The sequence below is a fragment of the Belonocnema kinseyi genome, chromosome 1, assembly GCF_010883055.1.
Source record: "Belonocnema kinseyi isolate 2016_QV_RU_SX_M_011 chromosome 1, B_treatae_v1, whole genome shotgun sequence".
Lineage (NCBI taxonomy): Eukaryota > Metazoa > Arthropoda > Insecta > Hymenoptera > Cynipidae > Belonocnema > Belonocnema kinseyi.
In genome coordinates, this window is record NC_046657.1 from 12,188,490 (window position 1) to 12,196,880 (window position 8,391).

Below are 8,391 nucleotides of genomic sequence, written 5' to 3' on the forward strand. Positions count from 1 at the left end.
ACTCGGGATACTTATAAGATACTACCATGATTTTTTCAGATTTTTTGGTCCAAAAATAAATTAGGCCAAAAACCGGCCTTACCGACCCTCCCCCTTTGAATCATGCATCTATTCATCCTATTGTGATTTCTACCTACAACATCATCGCAAAAAATTTCAAACATCGTAATAAATTAACTTATAACATACTCATCTCATTAATTTTTTTTACTGAGTGCATGGCTATGATGAAGAAAAAGGTTCACCCGAGAAAAAGTTTGAAAAAAGTTTTTTATTGTACATATTGCGTATATACGAGGCACGTCCAGAAAGTAAGTGTACTGGGGCTCTCCCGGCTGTACACAGCAAATAACAGTGTTCAAAATGATACCAAAATCAATATCATTTTGATATGCAACAAAAATCACACCGAATTCAAGAGCATTTCGATCGACCGGAGTGAATAACCGAGTTTTAAGATCATAATGATCTGATTCGGGATCGTGTATGAAGTCAAATCAAGATGGCTGGTGTTCTCAGAATACTTTAGCTCACATGCAAGCTTTTGATGGTTTTTGATCGTGCAGTGTACTTGAAAAATTAAAAAATAATGAAATCTTATATTAGAAAATATCACCTGTTAAGTGTAGTTGTCACTTGCGGGCGGTTAGATACCATTTTTATTTTATGTCGTTATGACATCGGCGTCCATAATTGGCGGCCATTTTATTTAGCCTGAAAAATGAACCAAAAAATAAGATCAAATGGATCCAAATTGACAAATTATTATGATCTCGAGAGTCAGATGATCGGGGAAGCAAAATGCTCTGCAACAAAATTGATCCTGTTTTTTTACTGTGTAGGAAATGCTTTTCGAAATGTTATGTGTAATGAGTACAAGTGGTGTGACGAGTTTTAAAGCGGACGTACTTACGTGAATAATGAATAAAACCACAATTTCAGCGAAAAAAAATTATGGCATCCGTCTTTTGGGACCATAAAGGCTTAATTTTAATTGAATATCTGTTCCAGGGGAGAACATAAACGCGACAAAATACTGTAAAACCCTGAAAAAATTAGAACTATCCCCCGGATTCCTCTGATCTAGCGTCGTCAGATTTCCATCTCTTCACTTCCCTAAAGATACACAAAGATGCATATGGGTGGAAAAGGGTTTTCAATGGACGAGGAGGTGGACAAGTGGACGGAAGGGCTGGCGGGAGACTTCTTCGAGACAGACATCAAATAAGTGATCCCCTGGTTCATCACTTGTATCGAGAAGAATGTCGACCATGCCGAAAAATAACTGACATGTACAAAAAATTATTAACTTTTTTCAAGTTAATATTATAAACTTTTGTTAACTTTATCGGTCGCAAAACATGACAATGCTTATTATTAGTAATTTTTTGAACCAAAAAAAGTTTGGACTTCGTAGCGAGTTCAAGTGAAAGAAGGCAAGGTATTTTATTTACACAAAAACAGTTTTTTTTTAAATAATTGAAAAACTAAAACAGGCTACAACTTTTTTTATTGCAAGAAAATGATGCGGCGTTTAATTAAAAATGTGGATATTAAATTAAAAAATTTAAATTCAAAACATTATTCTCAAGTGCTCAGAGGTCTCCCCACTCCAAAAAAATGAATCTATATCTCCTTTTTACATACATTCGGAGCCACAATTTGCCACACTTGCCAGCAAAAAATAGAAAGCATATTCGTGTTTAGCATGAACAAATACGTTTGAAATGATATGTAGTATTCAACGGCACATAGGTCATCCTTCTTAACAATTCTTATTGATTTTTCAATTGCGTAACAACTTTTACCAATGCCTCTGAATTGTACATAATATCGTCATAAATCTAAAGTATGTTTGCGACTTTAGTGGTGAAGAAGCGGAATTATAAAAATAACTTAAAGAGAAAAAATAAGATAGCGACTAACGAAATATATATTCAAACATTTCGATGAATGTTCCTGAAACTCTTATCGAAAAATTTTACAAGTGAGTTTTTCTTTTACGTACATAAAATGAAGTCCATCGTTAACATTCTGTGTTTCATTTTAGTGTGTTTCACTAATCATATCGGTAAATATTATAATATTTATATTTTTTAACGGTATTTCTCCTAACGCATAGGATTTTTTTTAATTTAGAAATTAGTTTACTTTCCCTAAATACTAGCGAGCTTCGTCTAACAAAAAGTCATAAAAGCATAAGTTAATCCCATTGTGAACACGTTTTAATTTAGTTTTAATTTCATCAACTTTCCTTTTTTAGAATGCACGTAGTGATATTAAAGAGAACCAATGCTAATGTATATACGTCGGACAAGTTTGGAAACTTTTTGGGCAATAATTTATGGGGGGCCTTCAGACCTGTAAATGGAATCTCTGCGAAAACTAAGATTGGCTTCTGGATTGGCTGAGAGACGAGTGTCATTTAAATGTAGTGAGTCTCAGCTTTTGCCGAGAGTACTCCATGTAGCTTTTTGGCTCTCGCAGATATTTCATTTACAGCTTGAGAAATACCCCCCCCCCCCCCCCCACTATTGCCAAAAAGTTGCTATGTTTTCGTAGCATACAATTTGTTCGCCTTAGGGTACCTTTTCCGTCACATGGTTCTTGATCTTACTGTGGAATTAATATTTTGCATAGGATTAATTTCTAGTTACCTTTTCAGTTTATAAAAAATCTAATAGTTTACTAGCCTAGATAAAAACTCTATATAAAATATAATTTCAAAGTGTAGTTCACAATCGAGGTTCGTAAATAGATACCCTACCCTGACAAAAGATTCGGAAAGGAATTCATTCCGAGCAAATCACAATTATTCCGAATGATTCCGATATCTGTATCCGAGCCATTGCGAATCAATCTCAACCAATCTAAAAAAAGTTTTGAATCTTGTTTGATGAAAAATGCTTCCATGCGAATTAATTAGTGTTTTGGATTGATTTGGATTCCGTTTTTCAACTAACGATATTCAACCATTTTTCCGCGTTGGTTACTATTGCTTTGTAAAAGAATGATATAAATTTATGCTTCACTCACATGTTTAAGTAAAAGAAAAAGAATTTTTTCAACGGATATGTAAGAAACTCTTGATTCAAAATTCAATCAAAGATGATTTATGAAGCTGCCATGGTGGTTCGAGGTTGCGCCTCCAGGAACTTAAGGTTCTACCGAGGGTGCTACTTAAAATCACATTGGAAGAAAAAAAGTATAAATACTCTGTCCTATAAATCATATTGGAAGAAAGACTACAGAGGATTTTTGTCCTTCACTCAGCGGAATTGTTAGTAGCAACGCACGTTTCTAAAGGCGCCTCGATTGGGCCGCCGCATCAATCTCAAATATCTTTTGTTTTATCCTAAATGAAAAAAGCGCGCTAAAACAAAGTGAAATTTATAGTTATACAAAATAGTTATTTAAAATGAAAATAATGGTCAAATAGCCAGCAGTGCAGTGATCAACATTTATTTTGATTAACTAATTCGAAATCCCTTGAATGGTTACTAAGCCTAGTTTTAAGTCCCCTGCCAGTTTCATTAATATTAACTTTATTGCAACATTTACATTTTATGATATATGCCACAACAGATAAGTTTTCTAAATTATGTTTATCTTTGTTTTTAAACAAGGAAACCTATTATGCAGATGTTTGTTAGTAAAATAAATATTAATATTATATTTCTTTATAAATTTCAATCTATTTGGTTTCTAAAAGAGTTATTGTACACTTCATAATTTCTTTCCTTAATAATGCTACAGGTTTTAATTAAAGTGAAAAATTATTTTGTAATAATGTTGTTTTAAAATATAAAATTATGATTGTTTAAAAAAACTGCAAGTTTTTATTCAAAAATTAATACTAATGTATACTAAAACATTTTCAGAAATGTTCCTTAAACTCTTATCTAAATTTTTCACAAGTCCGTTTCCTTAATTAAAAAAAGAGGTCCGTCATTAGTATGCTATGCTTCATCTTAGTATTTTTTTCAAAAAATATCAGCAAATATAATAATATATAATATATGGACATTCTAAAAGCTGCAATTTTTTTTTAATCTTTTTTTTCTATCGTGCCTTTTTGGCTGACATTCAAAATTTTCTATTTTTGATTATCTTTCAAGGTATTTACAAAAATAACGGTGAGTTCAATACAAAAAATGGCTGTATCCAGTCGACATGAAAACATTTGTCTACTTGTCCTGAATTTCCGGATGGCAAGAGAGTTCGTAAGAAAATATTTAAAAGCGACTGCGTAGGTCTTTTTAAAAGCACTTATTTCTTTTGTAGGCTGAATTTTAATTTGGTTACAAAAGCATTCTCGTAAAATAAAACCAGATCTCCTGCTGAAAAATGGCTAACATTTGTTAGTTGAGACAACCATTTACTTAGTTGCTCGTACTAACTGAATAGTCGCGGCAACTACTGGAACTGTTATACGAACTAATGTAATAGCAGCATCAAATAATAAAATCCCAGCACCATATTTTCCAAACTAAATAGTTGGCTCAACTAACCAATTTTTTCAGTAAAGATAGCCTTTAGACCAACGAAATAAAATCGTACATGTAAGAAATCTTTTGCTTCAGTCGATAAACAATACATTTTTGTTTGAAGGAAATATTTGCTTGATTTAAAATCCAATTTGATTATATCAACTGCCTAGTTTTTCAAGTACAAATCTCTTATTTCCTTCTCACAAAAACAATGCCCTTCCACTTAATTATAACTTCACTAAGAAAAATAATTATTCATTTGCGTCAACAATTTCATATCTATGGTATAGATAAAACCATTTATTTGGATTAAGAAGTTTGGCGTTAGCGAAGTTTGTTAAACTTCCTTAGAAATGGTAATATGATTATTTTAGATTCTGATAGGGGAAAATCAACAGTAAAAATATAAAAAATATATTTTCAGATGTATTAAATGTACGCGGCTTCTGTTGCCTGATACTAGTCATTTCCTATGCCAAGTTTTTTCCGAATGTGATGTTTTCTGGTTTTTCGGGGTACTGTCCTCTTTTATTAAGTTAATAAAGGCTTCTGAGTCCCTTAACTCTTCCATTTCGTCATTTTTCTCGTATGGATAGGAGTTTATTGTATATATTTGATATTCTGCCCCTTCCTCGTAATCTTTTTTCTCCTCTTTTCTTCCTAAGCCATTTTTTTGTATTTCTAAACATCTTTTTTCTTTTACCTGAATGTTCCTTACGCTAGTTAGTGAAATCCCAAAGTTTTGTACATTTGTGGCAATTCATCCCTATTCTGTTAGCTAGAGGCTTCGATTATTTTGTAACTCTTGGTGTTCTATTTGCTTAAAATCTGAATTATGTATTTGCCACTCTAAATTCCAGCCTGCATTGGTATTGAGATTCACGTGTCGGTACTTTTTGTTGACTCCCTTTCAACCAAGTTTCCATCTCAGTAGCTATGTTCTGGGCTTCTCCGATATTTGTTGGTTTGTGAGCTTTAACCTGCAAGCCTATTTCCCGTCTCAGGATCATCAAGCATTTCCGAAGACACTGATTGATTCTATTTGAAGGACAATTCTTCATTGTATAGGTCTTTTATGAGATGATTGAACAGCTCTTTGAAGTTTGCGCATTACTTCTTCAAATGGGATACTAAAATTCTCCTTTCTTCAGGCACACCTTATTTAGAACTGTCAAGCTTACTTCTCGAGTGGCTCACTGAGACTACTTGTTTTAGGATTTCCCGTAGGAAAACTGCACTGCAGTTTAATTCTTTAGACTTTCGTGATTAATTTCTGAACTCCAGCGTCAACTTGCCTATTCAGGGGCTGGATTACCCTGAGAGCATCGCAAGCCGGGATTTTCTCTTTTGTCAAGCTGCTTCCTTGTTCTAGTCATTCCGGCAGATTCTCTCGGGTTCTCTTCCACGGATGCGTGTTGGTTCACGCAAATTGTCTTCTTCGTTCATTAAGTTGCTCCCTACTCGCTTTTTCTCGATATTATTGGGTGTCTACTACGAGTACGATACAATTCGCGCAGGTTTCTTTTTTCGATACTCTGCTCCCTACTTTGCGTTCCCACACGCTCACTTCTAAGGATATTCGTAGGGGAAGACACGTTTCCTCTTTCGCTGACCTAGACACTTCGCTCAGCCCCCTTTTATCATTCAGGAGTATGGACCGAAGATCTGCCTCGCGTTCCTCGGGCTTCGGTTCAGACAGCTTTTGTCCATCCACACTCATAACGTCTTCGTCGATCGTTAAGATTTCTTCGTGGTCCATCTCTATTGCTTCTTTCATTACCTCTTTCCGTCATATTGCATCTTGAAATTCAAAATAATACAATTTCAACTCTTTTTTAATGAAACTGTCCATTTTGTAAAATTTTACTCCGCAATTTTTTAATTCTCAGAACTTATGATTTTTATTTTTTAACCCTTTCTCGGACTGATTCTAATTCTCTTTATCTAAGGTATCAAATACGCTTCCTTTTTTGAAATAAAAATACAATTTATTAAATTGTTTTAATACTAAATTATACATTAATTACTAATTAATATCCTACTTATAATTTCTATTTTGCAGAATTAACTTGGCCACATAAAACTGATGCAGTTCATCCTACTGCCCTTCAACTTAATGTTCATTATTACGAAAGTTTGGAAGGTCCAGGTGTGTTGTATGGTTTAATACCAGGGTTTTGGAAAGTAGGATTAGATGAGAATTACAAGTACGTCATTGGAGTAGTCGTATGGGGAATTTTGCATCCATTAGTGGCTCCTAGAGCTGATCTTCATAAAGACTATGGAAGAATTAAACTACGCATACGAGGCAACAATGCCAACGAGATTGTACCACTATTGCAAGAGGATCCTCTGAATGGTCAGTTCCGCAAGCCCTTCGAGTCAAAATACATTCGTTATGCCGAGATACTTGTATAATTTAACTTAACAGTATACATGGGCATTTTGTAACTGAAAAATGTTTAATTAAAGAAATTTTACTTGATTCAACGTCATAATCGTACTGAATACGTCCAAACGTGTATTTTTTCAATAAAAGGAAATGGATTTATTTTAATCAAAAAGATTAAATTATTGAAGCTAAGTAATAATTATTTCTGTTAATCGAGTATTAATTAGGCGGAAGAACGTTATTAAGGGTTGAAAATAATAAAATATTGGTGTTGAAAAACTAGATATTTCATATATTTGAAAGTTATTTTAAATCAAGGGAATATTTCCTTCAAACAAATTAATGTCCACTGACTATTAATTTTTCTCAGTGTGCAAATAAAGATTTCTTTTGTGTTACAGAAATGTCACTAAAGAAATAATTTCTATTTTTCAGGCATGACTCTTTTATCTCTAAACAATGTTTACTTAACGAAAGTAAACAAATCCTTGATACAAGTAAAAAAAGACAAAATAGCGCATTTCTTTAGATCAAGTATATTTTTCCAGTGTACAACTAATTCTCACGCTTCGCTATATTAAAAAACTTTGGACAATTGCGCAAAACCTTGCCCTTTTTATTTTATTTTTTTTTTAATTCTCAGGCTTTTTGCTTATTGAAAATTAAACCTCTTTTTTTATAAATGAATCATCTTATTCAGTAAAAGATGTAGGTAAAGTAGACGATGTTGATTACAGGTCAAAATGTAATATATTAATTGGAGGTGGGAGATCTCACAGTAACAATCTTAACGTTCCGAATGTTCCTCGGCACTTATCTTCAGAAGAACTACAAAATGGACTAAGCGTAACCCGTATGACATGAACCATATTAAATAGCACAGGGAAAATATGTGAAAAGTACATTAATAAAGCTTAACAGGAAAATCTACTAAAAAATTGGAGAATTAAAATAAATAATATGCATTTAAAATCAATATAATAGAAGTGGTGAATTTAACAAAGGGATCCCACTCATATAAAAAATGGTAACACACAGTTTCACTTATTATTACCTGCTTTGCGTTAACAAGATATTATTTAAAGAGTATGAAAAACTGACTTGACTCCCACCGCTGCATGGACTTAATTAGTATGTTAAAAATTGTTAGAGACATAAACAAACATGCGAAGGGATCCGCGGTCTAAACCTGTCAACTGATATTTTTTCAAAATTTATATTTTTGTATTTTCTGGAACAATTTTTGTATGCAGTGAATATACCGCAAAAAAACGGCAAAATTTATTTTAGTTTTTTTTAATGGATTTTTGAAATTTGCGCTTTGGTATCTAGAGCATAGGTCCATGGTCTAAACCTGTTAACTGTTTATGGCGTGTTATGAGAAATCCGTGTTTTTCTCACATCGGCTCAGTTACAGTCTGTCAAGTTAAAGCGTGGGTGGCTTTACTCGCAGTCGGTAAGGTGTATCGACATGATTTTGGTGTCAAAATATTAAGAAGAGCTCCCTCT